Below are 15,546 nucleotides of genomic sequence, written 5' to 3'. Positions count from 1 at the left end.
TTCCACATTCAATTCCATTGTATTCCATTCCACATTCCATTGTATTCCATTCCATATTCCATTCCATTCCATTCCACATCACATTCCAAATTCCATTGCATTACATTCCACATTCCATTCCACGTTCCATTCCACGTTCCATTCCACTTTCCATTCCACGTTCCATTCCATGTTCCATTCCATTCCATTCCATATTCCATTCCATTACTTTCCACATTCCATTCCATTCCACTTTACATTCCATTCCACACTCCATTCCTTCCATTCCACTTTCAATTCCATTGCATTCCACATTCCATTCCACTCCATTCCTTTAACCATTTCATCAAACATTGCATTCCATTCCATTCCCCATTCCATTGCACATTCCATTCCATTCTATTTCACATTCCATTCCACATTCCATTCCATTCCATTCTACTTTCCATTCCATTCCACTCTATTCCACATTCCATTCCATTCCATTCCATTCCATATTCCTTTCCATTCCTTTCGGCATTCCATTCCCTTCCATTCCATATTCCATTCCATTTAATTCGGCTTTCCATTCTATTCAATTCCACGTTCCATTCTATTCCATTCCATACTGAATTCAATTCCATTCCACATTCCATTCGTTCCCATTCCATTCCAATTTCTGTTCCATTCAATTAGGCATTCCATTCGATTCCTTTCCACGTTAGATTCCATTCCATTCCACATTCCATTCCATTCCATGCCACTTTCCATCCCACAATCCGTTCCATTCCATTCCACATTCCACTCCATTCCTTTCCACATTCCTCTCCATTACATTCCATTCCATATTCCGTGGCACTCCATTCCATATTCCATTCCATTCCATTCCTCATTCCATTGTATTCCGTTCCGCGTTCCATTCTATTCCCATTTCGTATTCCACTCCATTCCATTCCGTTCCACATTCCATTGCACATTCCATTCCATTCCATTCCGCATTGCATTCCACTTTCCAGTCCATTCCATTCCCCATTCCATTTCACATTCCATTCCATTCCATTCCACTTTCCATTACAATCCATTCCACATTCCATTCCATTCCATTCCACGTTACATACCACATTCCATTTAATTCCATTCCATTCCACATTCTATTCTACGTTCCATTCCATTCTGTTCCACATTCCATTACACATTCCATTCCATTCTATTCCACATTCTGTTCCATTCCATTCCACATTCCATTCCATTCCATTGCATTCGACATTCCATTCCACATTCCATTCCATTCCTTTCCCTTTTCCATTCCGCATTCCATTCCATGTTCCATTCCACGTTAAATTCCACTTTCCATTCGAAGTTCTATTCCTCATTCCATTCCACATTCCATTCGACATTGCATTCGTCATTCCATTCCACATCATTTTACACTCCTTTCCACGTTCCATTTAACATTCTATTCCATTGCATTCGACATTCCATTCCATTCCATTCCAAATTCCATTTCACATTTCAAACCATTCCTACATTCCACATTCCAGTCCATTCCATTCCACTTTCCTTTCCATTCCATTACACATTCCACTTCACATTACTTTCCCTTCCATTCCATATTCCATTCCACATTGCTTTCCATTTCATTCCATTCCACATTCGATTACATTCCATTTGGCATTTCATTCCACATTCCATTCCACATTCCATTCCATTCCATTCCCCATTCCATTCCACATTCAATTCCATTGTATTCCATTCCACATTCCATTGTATTCCATTACATATTCCATTCCATTCCATTCGGCATCACATTCCAAATTCCATTGCATTACATTCCACATTCCATTCCACGTTCCATTCCACGTTCCATTCCACTTTCCATTCCACGTTCCATTCCATGTTCCATTCCATATTCCATTCCATTCCTTTCCACATTCCATTCCATTCCATTCTACATTCCATTCCACACTCCATTCCATTCCATTCCACTTTCAATTCCATTCCATTCCCCATTCCATTCCACTCCATTCCTTTAACCATTACATCAAACATTGCATTCCATTCCATTCCCCATTCCATTGCACATTCCATTCCATTCTACTTTCCATTCCATTCCATTCCATTCCACATTCCATTCCATTCCATTCCATTCCATATTCCTTTCCATTCCTTTCGGCATTCCATTCCCTTCCATTCCATATTCCATTCCATTTAATTCGGCATTCCATTCTAATCAATTCCTCGTTCCATTCTATTCCATTCCATATTCAATTCAATTCCTTTCCACATTCCATTCCTTCCCATTCCATTCCACTTTCCGTTCCATTCAATTAGGCATTCCATTCGATTCCTTTCCACATTAGATTGCATTCCATTCCACATTCTCTTCCATTCCATGCCACTTTCCATCCCACAATCCGTTCCATTCCATTCCACATTCCACTCCATTCCTTTTCACATTCCTCTCCATTACATTCCATTCCATATTCCGTGGCACTCCATTCCACATTCCACTCCATATTCCGTGGCACTGCATTCCACATTCCATTCCATTACATTCCGTATTCCATTGCATTCCGTTCTGCATTCCATTCTATTCCCATTTCATATTCCACTCCATTCCATTCCGTTCCGCATTCCATTGCACATTCCATTCCATTCCATTCCACATTGCATTCCACTTTACAGTCCATTCCATTCCCCATTCCATTCCACATTCCATTCCATTCCATTCCACGTAACATGCCACATTCCGTTTAATTCCATTCCATTCCACATTGTATTCTACGTTCCATTCCATTCTGTTCCACATTCCATTACACATTCCATTCCATTCTATTCCACATTCCGTTCCATTCCATTCCACATTCCATTCCATTCTATTGCATTCCACATCCCATTCCACATTCCATTCCATTCCTTTCCCCTTTCCATTCCTCATTCCATTCCATGTTCCATTCCACGTTACATTCCACTTTCCATTCCAAGTTCCATTCCTCATTCCATTCCACATTCCGTTCGACATTGCATTCGTCATTCCATTCCACATCATTTTACACTCCTTTCCACATTCCATTCCACATTCTATTCCATTGCATTCGACATTCCATTCCATTCCATTCCAAATTCCATTTCACATTTCAAACCATTCCTACATTCCACATTCCATTCCATTCCATTCCACTTTCCTTTCCATTCCATTCCACATTCCACTTCACTTAACTTTCCATTCCATTCCACATTCCATTCCAAATTCCATTCCATTCCATTCCACATTCCATTTCATTCCATTCCACATTCCATTCCATTCCATTCCACATTCCATTCCACATTCGATTACATTCCGTTCCACATTCCATTCCACATTCCTTTCCACATTCTATTCCATTCCTTTCCATTCCACATTCCGTTCCATTCTATTCCACATTCCTTTCCTTTTCATTGCGTTCCACATTACATTACATTCCATTCCTCTATTCCACATTCCATTCCATTCCATTCCACAGTCCATTCCATTCCATTCCACATTCTATTCCACATTCCATTCTGTTCCATTCCACTTTCCATTCCGTTCCATTCCACAATCCATTCCATTCCATTCCACAATCCATTCCATTCCATTCCACAGTCCATTCCATTCCATTCCACATTCTATTCCACATTCCATTCTGTTCCATTCCACTTTCCATTCCATTCCATTCCACAATCCATTCCATTCCATTCCACAATCCATTCCATTCCATTCCACAATCCATTCCATTCCACTCCACATTCCATTCCGTTCCATTCCACATTGCATTCCTCATTGCACTGCACACTCCATTACATTCCATTCCACATTGCATTCCATTCCATTCCATATTAAATTCCATTCCATTCCACCTTCCATTATATTTTCCATTACACATACCATTCCACTTTCCATTCCATTCAATTCCATTCCACATTACATTCAATTCCATTCCACATTCCATTCCATTCCATTCTACATTCTTTCCATTCCATTCCACATTCTCTTCCCTTTCATTCCATTCCACATTCCATTCCATTCCATTCCTCCATTCTGCATTCCATTCAATTCCATTACACATTCCATTCAATTCCATTGCACAATCTATTCCACTTTCAATTGCATATTGCTTTCCGTTCCATTCCACATTCTATTGCGTTCTGTTCCACCTTCCATTCCATTTCATTCCTCGTTCCATTTCACCCTGTATTCCACAATTGACAGCATTCCATTCCACATTCCATTCCACATTGCCTTCCTCTTTCCATTGCATTGCATTCCACATTCTATTCCACATTCCATTCCATTCCATTCCACATTGCTTTACACATTCCATTCCATTCCACTTTCCATTCCACATTACATTCCATTCCTTTTCACATTCCATTGCATTCTATTCCACATTACATTCCATTCCACATTCCATTCCTTTGCATTGCATGCAACATTCCATTCCGTTCCATTCTATTCCATTCCACGTTCCATTCCATTCCATTTCTCATTCCATTCTGTTGCATGCCACTTTCCATTCTTTTCCATTCCACGTTCCATTCCACGATCCATTCTGCGTTCCATTCCATTCCGTTCCATGTTCCTGACCACATTCCATTCCATTCCATTCCACGTTGCATTCCGTTCCATTCCACTTTCCATTCTTTCTTCCATTCCATTCTTTTTCACGTTGCATTCCACGTTCCATTCCTTTCCATTTCAATTTCCATTCTGTTCCATTCCACGTTCCATTCCATGTAGCATTCCACATTCCATTCCGTTCCATTCCATGTTCCTTTCCATGTTCCATTCCACTTTATATTCAACGTTCCATTCCACGTTCCATTCCGTTCTATTCCTCTTTCCCTTCCATGTTCCATTCCACTTTCCATTCCGTGTTCCATTCCATTCCATTCCAATACATTGCATTCAATTCCATTCCATTCCACACCCCGTTCCGTTCCATTCCATTCCATTCCACTTTCCTTTACACTCCATTCCACATTCCCTTTCATTTCATTCCACATTCCATTCCCTTCCATTCCATTGCATTCCACATTCAATTGCATTCCATTCAATAAAACATTCCGATCCAATCCATTTCACTTTCCATTCCACAATCCATTCCATTCCATTCCACAATCCTTTCTACATTCCATTCCATTCCATTTCACATTCCATTCCCTTCCATTCCACTTTCCATTTCATTCCATTCCATTCCATTCCACATTCCATTCCATTCCATTCCACATTCCATTCCATTCCATTCCACTTACCATTCCATTCTATTCCACTTACCATTCGATTGCATTCCATTCCAATCCACATTGCATTCCAATCCATTCCATTGCATTCCACATTCCGTTATACATTCCATTCCTTTCCTTTTCACATTTGATTACACATTTCATTCCATTCCACTCCACATTCCATTCCACTTTCCATTCCTCTCCATTCCACATTCCAATCCACATTCCATTTCACATTCCATTGCATTCCATTCCACTTTCCTTTCCTTTCCATTCTACGTTCCATTCCATTCCATTCCACGTTCCATTCCGCATCCCATTCCATTCCACTTTCCATTCTATTTCATTCCATGTTCCCTTCCACATTCCATTCCATACCATTCCACATTCCATTCCATTTCATTCCTTTCCACACTTCATTCAATTCCATTCCAAATTCCTTTCCACAATGCATTCCTCATTCCATTCCACTTTACTCTACAAGCCATTCCAAATTCCATTCCACATTCTGTTCCATGAAATTCCTCATTTCATTCCATTCCACTTTCCATTTCACATTTCAATCCATTCTTACATTCCACTTTCCATTTCTTGCATTCCACATTCCATTCCATTTCATTCCACATTCCATTCCACATTTCTTTCCATTCCATTCCACATTTCACTCCACATTTCATACCATTCCATTGCACATTACACATTCCATTCCCGTCCATTCCATTCCAAATTCCAATCCATTCCATTCCGCCATTCTGCCTTCCATTCCATTACGTTACACATTCCATTCCATTCCGTTGCTCATTCCATTACACATTCCATTCCACATTCCACTGCATTCCATTCCACGTTCCATTCCACGTTGCATTCCACATTCCATTCCATTCCATTCCATGTTCCATTCAACATTCCATACCATTCCTTTCCACATTCCAATCCACATTCCATTCCATACATTCCACAGTCCATTCCACATTCCATTCCATTCCATTTCACATTCCATTCCATTATATTCCACATTCCGTTCCGTTCCATTCCATTCCATTCCACATTCCATTCCATACCATTCCACGTTCCGTTCTCTTCTATTCCACGTTCCGTTCCGTTCTATTACACGTTCCATTCCGCGTTCCATTCTACATTCCATTCCATTCCATTTCACATTCCATTGCATTGCATTCCATATTCTATTACAGTCCATTCCATTCCATTCCACATTCCCTTGCCTTCCATTCCACGTTCCATTCTATTCCATGACACTTTCCATTCCATTCAATTCCACTTTCCATTCCACGTTCCATTCCACGTTCCATTCTGCATTCCGTTTCATTCCATTCCACTTTCCTGTCCACATTCCATTCCATTTCTTTCCACGTTTCATGCCGTTTCATTCCACGTTCCATTCGGTTCCATTCCACGTTCCATTCTTCGTTCCATTCCATTTCATTTCACGTTTCCCTCCACGTTCGTTTCCTTTCCATTCCACGTTCCATTCCGTTCCATTGCACGTTCCATTCCATGTTCCATTCCACTTTCCATTAAACGTTCCATTCCACATTCCATTCCGTTCCATTGCACGTTCCTTTCCAAGTTCCAATTCACGTTGCCTTCCATGTTCCATTCCACGTTCTATTCCACGTTCCATTCCATTCCATTCCCATCCATTGCATTCCATTCCATTCCATTCCAATCCAAATTCCGTTCCATTCCATTCCATTCCACATTCCTTTCCATTCCATTCCACATTCCATTCCACATTCCTTTCCATTCCATTCCACATTCCATTCAATTCCATTCAATTCCATTCCATTGCATTCCACATTCCATTCCATTCCATTCAATTCCACTTTCCATTCCATTCCATTCCACATTCCATTCCACAATCCCTTCCATTCCTTTCCACATTCCATTCTACATTCCATTCCATTCCATTCCACATTCCATTCCATTCCGTTCCACATTCCATTTGATTGCATTCCACATTCGATTCCATTCCATTTCTCATTCCATTGCATTCCATTCCATTCCATTCCACATTCCATTCCATTGCATTCCACATTCCATTCCCTTCCATTCCACATTCCATTCCACATTCCATTCCATTCCATGCCATTCCATTCAATTCCAATCCATTCCATTCCATTCCACATTCTATTCCACATTCCTTTCCCTTCCATTCCACATTCCATTGCCTTGCATTCCATATTCCATTCCATTCCTTTCCACATTCTATTCCTTTCCACTCCACTCCATTCCACTCCAATCCATTACATTGCACTCCATTCCATTGCACTCCACTCCACTCCACTGCCCTCCACTCCATTCCTTTCCTCTCCACTCCACTCCTTTCCATTGCATTCTACTCCATTCCATGTCATTGCTTTCCACTCCACTCCATTCCACCCCACTCCATTCCACTCCACTCCATTACAGTCAACTCCATTCCATCAACTCCATTGCATGATACCAGTCCAATCTCCACTCTACTCTATTCCAATCCATTTCATTCCATTTCACTCCAATCCACTGCACTCCACTCGAATCCACTCCACTCTATTCCATTCTACTCCATTCTACTCTGTTTCTTTCCACTTTACTCCAATCCACTCAACTCCACTCCATTACCCCGCACTCCATTCCATTCCACTCCACTAGATTCCACTCCAGTCCACTCCATTCCATTCCATTGCACTGCATTCCATTCCATTGCATTTCACTTCAATCAATTCCATTTCACACCATTCCCGTACATTCCACTCCATTCCACTGAAATCCACTCAATTATATTCCACTCTATTCCGTTACATTCCATTCCACTCTATTCCACTCGACTTTTTTCTATTCCGTTCCAATCCACCCCACTCCAATCCATTCCATTTCATTCTGCCCCATTCAGTTCAATGCTATTCCTCTCCACGCCACTCCAATCCATTCCACTGCACTCCATTCCCTTTCATTCCATTCCACTACACTCCACTCAGTGTCATTCCACTCCACTCCACTCTATTCCACTCCACTGTACTCTCTTCCAATCCATTCTATTCCATTCCACTCCATTCCTCTGTATTAGATTGCATTCCACTACATTCCAGTCCACAACACTCCTTTCCACTCTACTCCACTCCACTTCACTCCACTCCACTCCATTCCTTGCCATTCCATTCCACTCCACTCCATTCTATTCCATTCCCCTTCATTCCATTCGATTCCATTCCACTTCACTGCACTCAATTCCATTCGATTCCTTTCCACTCTACTCCATTCCATTCCAATCCTTTCCACTCCACTCCACTCCATTCCACTGTATTCCATTCCACTCTTCTCCATTCTACTCCAGTCAAATCCATTCCACTACATTCCATTTCTTTCCATTCATCTCCATTCCTATCCAATCCACTCAATTGAACTGCATTCCACTCCATTGCATTCCATTCTATTCTACTCCACTCCATTCTACTCGACTCCACTACATTCAAATCCACTCCATTCCATTATATTCCATTTCATTCCACTCCATGCCATTCCACTACACTCCATTCCATTCCACTACACTCCATTTCAAACCATTCCTCTCCACTACTCTCCATTCAACTCCATTCCATTCCATTCCACTCCTCTCCATTCCACTCCAATCTATTCCATTGCACTGCATTCCAGTCCACTCCACTCCGCTCCACTGCACTCCACTCCATTCTATTCCTTTCCACTCCACTCCATTCCATTGCATTCTACTCCGTTCCATGACATTCCTTTCCACTCCACTCCATTCCACTCCACTCCATTCCACTCCACTCTATTACACTCAACTCCATTCCATCAAATCCATTCCATGACACCCCACCAATCTCCACTCCACTCCATTCCAATCCATTTCATTCCATTTTGCTCCAATCCATGGCACTCCTCTCGAATCTACTCCACTCCATTCCATTCTACTCCATTCTACTCCGTATCTTTCCACTTTACTCCAATCCATTCCACTCCACTCCATTACACCCCACTCCATTCCATTCCACTCCATTAGATTCCACTCCAGTCCACTCCATTCCATTCGATTCCATTTCACTTCATTCAATTCCGTTCCACACATATCCTGTACATTCCACTCCATACCACTTAACTCCACTCAATTATATTCCTCTCCATTCCACTGCATTCCATTCCACTCTATTCCACTCAACTCCATTCCATTCCGATCGAATCCACTCCACTCCAATGCATTCCATTTCATTCTGCTCCATTCAGTTCACTGCCATTCCGCTCCACGCCACTCCAATCGATTCCACTACACTCCATTCCCTTTCATTCCTATCTGTTCCAATCCACTCAGTTTCATTCCACTCCACTCCACTCCATTCCACTCCACTCCAGTCCGTTCCTTTCCATTGTATTCTATTCCACTCTATTCCTCTTTATTAGATTCCATTCCACTACATTCCAGTCTGCAACACAGGTTTCCACTCTACTCCTCTCCACTCCACCACACTCCAATCCATTCCATGCCATTCCATTCCACTCCACTCCATTCTATTCCATTCCCCTTCATTCCATTCCGTTCCAATCCACTTCACTCCACTCAAATCCACTCCGTTCCATTTAATTCCTTTCCACTCAACTCCATTCCATTCCAATCCTTTCCACTCGAATCCACTCCATTCCTCTCCATTGCATTCCATTCCACTCCATTCCATTCCATTCCACTCTTCTCCATTCTACTCCTGGCAAACCGATTCCACTACATTCCATTCCTTTCCATTCAACTCCATTCCTCTCCACTCCACTCATTTCAACTCCAGTCCACTCCATTCCATTCCATTCTATTCCACTCCACTCCATTCTACTCGACTCCAAGCCATTCAACTCCACTCCATTCCATTACATTCGATTCCATTCCACTCCATTCCATTCCACTCCACTGCATTTCATTCCATACCACACCACTCCTCTCCACTCATCTCCATTCCATTCCATTCCATTCCATTCCTTTCCACTCCACTCCATTCCACTCCAATCCGTTCCATTGCACTCCATTCCAATCCACTCCACTCCACTCCACTGCACTCCACTCCATTCTATTCATTTCCACTCCACTCCCTTCCATTGCATTCTACTCCATTCCATGACATTCCTTTCCACTCAACTCCATTCCACTCCACTCCATTCCACTCCACTCTATTACACTCCACTCCATTCCATCAAATTCATTCCATGACACCCCAGCAATCTCCACTCCTCTCCGTTCCAATCCATTTCATTCCATTTCATTCCAATGCATGGTACTCCACTCAAATCCTCTCCACTCCATTCCATTCTACTCCATTCTACTCCGTTTTTCCCACTTTACTCCAATCCACTCAGTTCCACTCTATTACACCCCACTCCATTCCATTCCATTTCATTCCAATGCATGGTACTCCACTCAAATCCTCTCCACTCCATTCCATTCTACTCCATTCTACTCCGTTTTTCCCACTTTACTCCAATCCACTCAGTTCCACTCTATTACACCCCACTCCATTCCATTCCACTCCATTAGATTCCACTCCAGTCCACTCCATTTCATTCTATTCCACTCGAACCCGTTCCATTCCTTTTCACTTCATTCAATTCCATTCCACACCATTCCCGTACATTCCACTCCATTCCACTTAACTCCACTCAATTATATTCCACTTCATTCTACTGCATTCCTTTCCACTCCATTCTACTCGACTCCATTCCATTCCATTCCAATCCACTCCACTCCAATCCATTCCATTTCATTCTTCTCCATTCAGTTTGATGCCATTCCTCTCTATGCCACTCCAATCCATTCCACTGAACTTCATTCCCTTTCACTCCATTCCATTCCACTCCACTCAGTTTCATTCCACTCCACTCCACTCCATTCCACTCCACAGCAGTCCATTCCATTCCATTCTATTTCATTCCACTGCACTCCTCTGCATTAGATTGTATTCCACTACATTCCAGTCCGCAACACTCGCTTCCACTGATTCCACTCCACTCCACTCCACTTCACTCCATTCCATGCCATTCCATTCCACTCCACTCCTTTCTATTACATTCTCCTTCATTCCATTCCATTCCATTCCACTTCACTCCACTCAACTGTACTCCATTCCATTAAATTCCTTTCCACTCAACTCCATTCCATTCCAATCCTTTCCACTCAACTCCACTCCATTCCACTCCATTCCATTCCATTGCACTCTTCTCCATTCTACTCCAGTCAAATCCATTCCCCTACTTTCCATTTCTTTCCATTCAACTCCATTCCTCCACACCACTCAGTTCAACTCCAGTCCACTCCATTCCTTTCCATTCTATTCCACTGCTCCCCATTCTACTTGACAGCAGTCCATACAAATCCACTCCATTCCACTCCACTCATCTCCACTCAACTCCATTCCATTCCACTCCACTACATTCCATTCCACTCCACTCCATTGCACTCCATTCCACTGCACTCATTTCCACTCAACTCCATTCCATTCCATTCCACTCCACTCCATTCCACTCCAATCCATTCCATTGCACTCCATTCCAGTCCACTCCACTCCACTCCACTCCACTGCACTCCACTCCATTCTATTCCTTTCCACTCCTCTCCATTCCATTGCATTCTACTCTATTCCAAGACATTCCTTTCCACTCCACTCCATTCCACTCCACTCTATTACACTCAACTCCATTCCATCAAATCCATTCCATGACACCCCACCAATATCCACTCCACTCCATTCCAATCCATTTCATTTCATTTCACTCCAATCCACTGCACTCCACTCAAATCCACTCCACTCCATTCCATTCTACTCCATTCTACTCCGTTTCTTTCCACTTTACTCCAATGCACTCAACTCCACTCCATTACACCTCACTCCGTTCCATTCCACTCCATTAGATTCCACTCCAGTCCACTCCATTCCATTCCATTCCACTCCATTCCATTCCATTCCATTTCACTTCATTTAATTCCATTCCACTCCATTCCCGTACATTCCACTCCATTCCACTTAACTCCACTCAATTATATTCAACTCCATTCCACTGCGTTCCTTTCCAGTCTATTCCAATCGACTCCACTCCATTCCATTAAAATCCACTCCACTCTGATCCGTTCCATTTCATTCTGCTCCATTCAGTTCGATGCCATTCCTCTCCACGCCACTCCAATCCATTCCACTGCACTCCATTCCCTTTCATTCCATTCCATTCCACTCCACTCCAGTCCATTCCATTCAATTCTATTCCATTCCCCTCCATTCCTCTGCATTAGATTGCATTCCACTACATTCTAGTCCACAACTCTCCTTTCAACTCTACTTCCCTTCACTCCACGACACTCCACTACATTCCATGCCATTCCATTCCACTCCACTCGATTATTTTCCATTCCCCTTCATTCCATTCCGTTCCATTCCACTTCACTCCACTCAAATCCACTCCATTCCATTCAATTCCTTTCCACTCAACTCCATTCCATTCCAATCCTTTCCACTCCACTCCACTCCATTCCACTCCATTCCATTCCAATCAATTCCACTCCATTCCATATCATTCCACTCTTTTCCATTCTACTCCAGTCAAATCCATTCCACTACTTTCCATTTCTTTCCATTCAACTCCATTCCTTTCCACTCCACTCCATTCAACTCCAGTCCACTCCATTCCATTCCATTCTATTCCACTCCACTCAATTTTACTCGACTCCACTCCATTCCACTCCACTCCATTCCATTACATTCGATTCCATTCCACTCCATTCCATTCCATGCCAATCCATTCCATTCCACTCCACTCCTTTTCTCTCCATTCAACTCCACTCCTCTCCACTCAACACCATTCTATTCCATTCCACTCCAATGCATTCCTCTGCAATCCATTCCATTGCACTCCATTCCAGTCCGCTCCACTCTACTCCACTCCACTGCACTCCACTCCATTCTATTCCTTTCCACTCCACTCCATTCCATTGCATTCTACTCCATTCCATGACATTGCCTTACACTCCACTCCATTCCACTCCACTCTATAACACTCAACTCCATTCCATCAAATCCATTCCATGACACCCCACCAATCTCCACTGCCCTACATTCCAATCCGTTTCTTTCCATTTCGCTCCAATCCACTGCACTCCACTCAAATCCACTCCACTCCTTTCCATTCTTCTCCATTCTACTCCGTTTCTTTCCAGTGTACTCGAATCCACTCAACACCACTCCGTTACTCCCCACTCCCTTCCATTCAACTCCATTAGATTCCACTCCAGTCCACTCCATTCCATTCCATTACACTCCATTCCATTCCATTTCATTCCACTTCATTCAATTCCATTCCACACCATTCCCGTAGATTCCACTCCATTCCAATTAACTCCACTAAGTTATATTCCACTCGATTCCACTGCATTCCACTCCACTCTATTCCTCTCGACTCCATTCCATTCCGTTCCAATGCACTCCACTACAATACATTCCATTTCATTCTGCTCCATTCATTTTGATGCCATTCTTCTCCACCACACTCCAATCCATTCCACTGCACTCCATTCCCTTTCATTCCATTCCATTCCATTCCACTCAGTTTCATTCCACTCCACTCCACTCCATTCCTCTCCACTCCAGTCCATTCCATTCTGTTCTATTCCATTCCACTCCATTCCCCTGCATTAATTTCCATTCCACTACATTCAAGTCCGCAACACTCCTTTCCACCCAACTCTACTCCACTCCACTCCACGACACTCCCCTCCATTCCATGCCAATCCATTCCACTCCACTCCATTGTATTCCATTCGCCTTTTTTCCATTCCGTTACATTCCGCTTCACTCCACTCAAATTCACTTCATTCCATTCCATTCCTTTCCACTCAACTCCATTCCATTTCAATCCTTTACACTCCACTCCACTCCATTCCACTCCATTCCATTCCACTCCATTCCATTCAATTCCACTCTTCTCCATTCTTCTCCAGTCAGATCCATTCCACTACAATCCATTTCTTTCCATTCAACTCCATTCCTCTCCACTCCACTCAATTCAACTCCAGTCCACTCCATTCCATTCCATTCTATTCCACTCCACTCCATTCTACTCCACTCCACTCCATTCAACTCCACTCCATTCCATTACATTCGATTCCATTCCACTGCATTCCATTCCACTCCACTCCATTCCATTGCACTCCACTCCATTGCACTCCATTCCGCGCCACTCCTCTCCACTCACCTCCATTCCATTCCATTCCACTCCACTCCATTCCTCTCCAATCCATTCCATTGCACTGCATTCCTGTTCATTCCACTCCACTGTACTCCACTCCATTCTGTTCCTTTCCACTCAACTCCATTCCGTTTCATTCTACTCCATTCGATGACATTCCTTTCTACTCTACTCCATTCCACTCCACTCCTTTCCACTCCACTCTATTACAATCAACTCCATTCCATCAAATCCATTCCATGGCACGCCACCATCATCCACTCCACTCCATTCCAATCCATTTCATTGCATTTCGCTCCAATCCACTGCACTCCACACAAATCCACTCCACTCCATTCCATTCCACTACATTCCACTCCGTTTCCTTCCACTTTACTCCAATCCACTCAACTCCACTCCATTACACCCTACTCCATACGATTCCAATCCATTAGATTCCACTCCACTCCACTCCATTCCATTCCATTCCACTGCATTTCATTCCATTCCATTTCACTTAATTCAATTCTATTCCACACCATTCCCGCATATTTCACTCCCTTTCACTTAACTCCACTCAATTATATTCCACTCCATTCCAATGCATTCCATTCCACTCTATTCCACTCGACTCCATTCCATTCTATTCCAATCCACTCCACTCCAATCCATTCAATTTCATTCTGCTCCTTTCAGATTGATGCCTTTCATCTGCACGCCACTCCAATCCTTTCCACTGCAGTCCATTCCCTTTCATTTCATTCCATTACACTCCACTCAGTTTCATTCCACTCCATTCCACTCCACTCCAGTCCATTCCATTCTATTCCATTCCATTCCATTCCTCTGCATTACATTCCATTCCACTACATTCCGGTCTGCAACACTCCTTTCCGATCTACTCCACTCCACTCCACTCCACTCCACTCCACTCCATTCGATGCCATTCCATTCCACTCCACTCCATTCTATTCCATTCCCCTTCATTCCATTCCGTTCCATTCCACTTCACTCCACTCAAATCCACTCCATTCCATTACATTCCTTTCCACTCAACTCCATTCCATTCCAATCCTTTCCACTCCACTCCACTCCATTCCACTCCAACCTTTTCCAATCCATTCCACTACATTC

The sequence above is a fragment of the Pongo abelii genome, chromosome 16 (assembly GCF_028885655.2).
Source record: "Pongo abelii isolate AG06213 chromosome 16, NHGRI_mPonAbe1-v2.0_pri, whole genome shotgun sequence".
In the NCBI taxonomy this organism is placed as follows: domain Eukaryota; kingdom Metazoa; phylum Chordata; class Mammalia; order Primates; family Hominidae; genus Pongo; species Pongo abelii.
Note: the sequence above shows the minus strand (reverse complement) of the source record.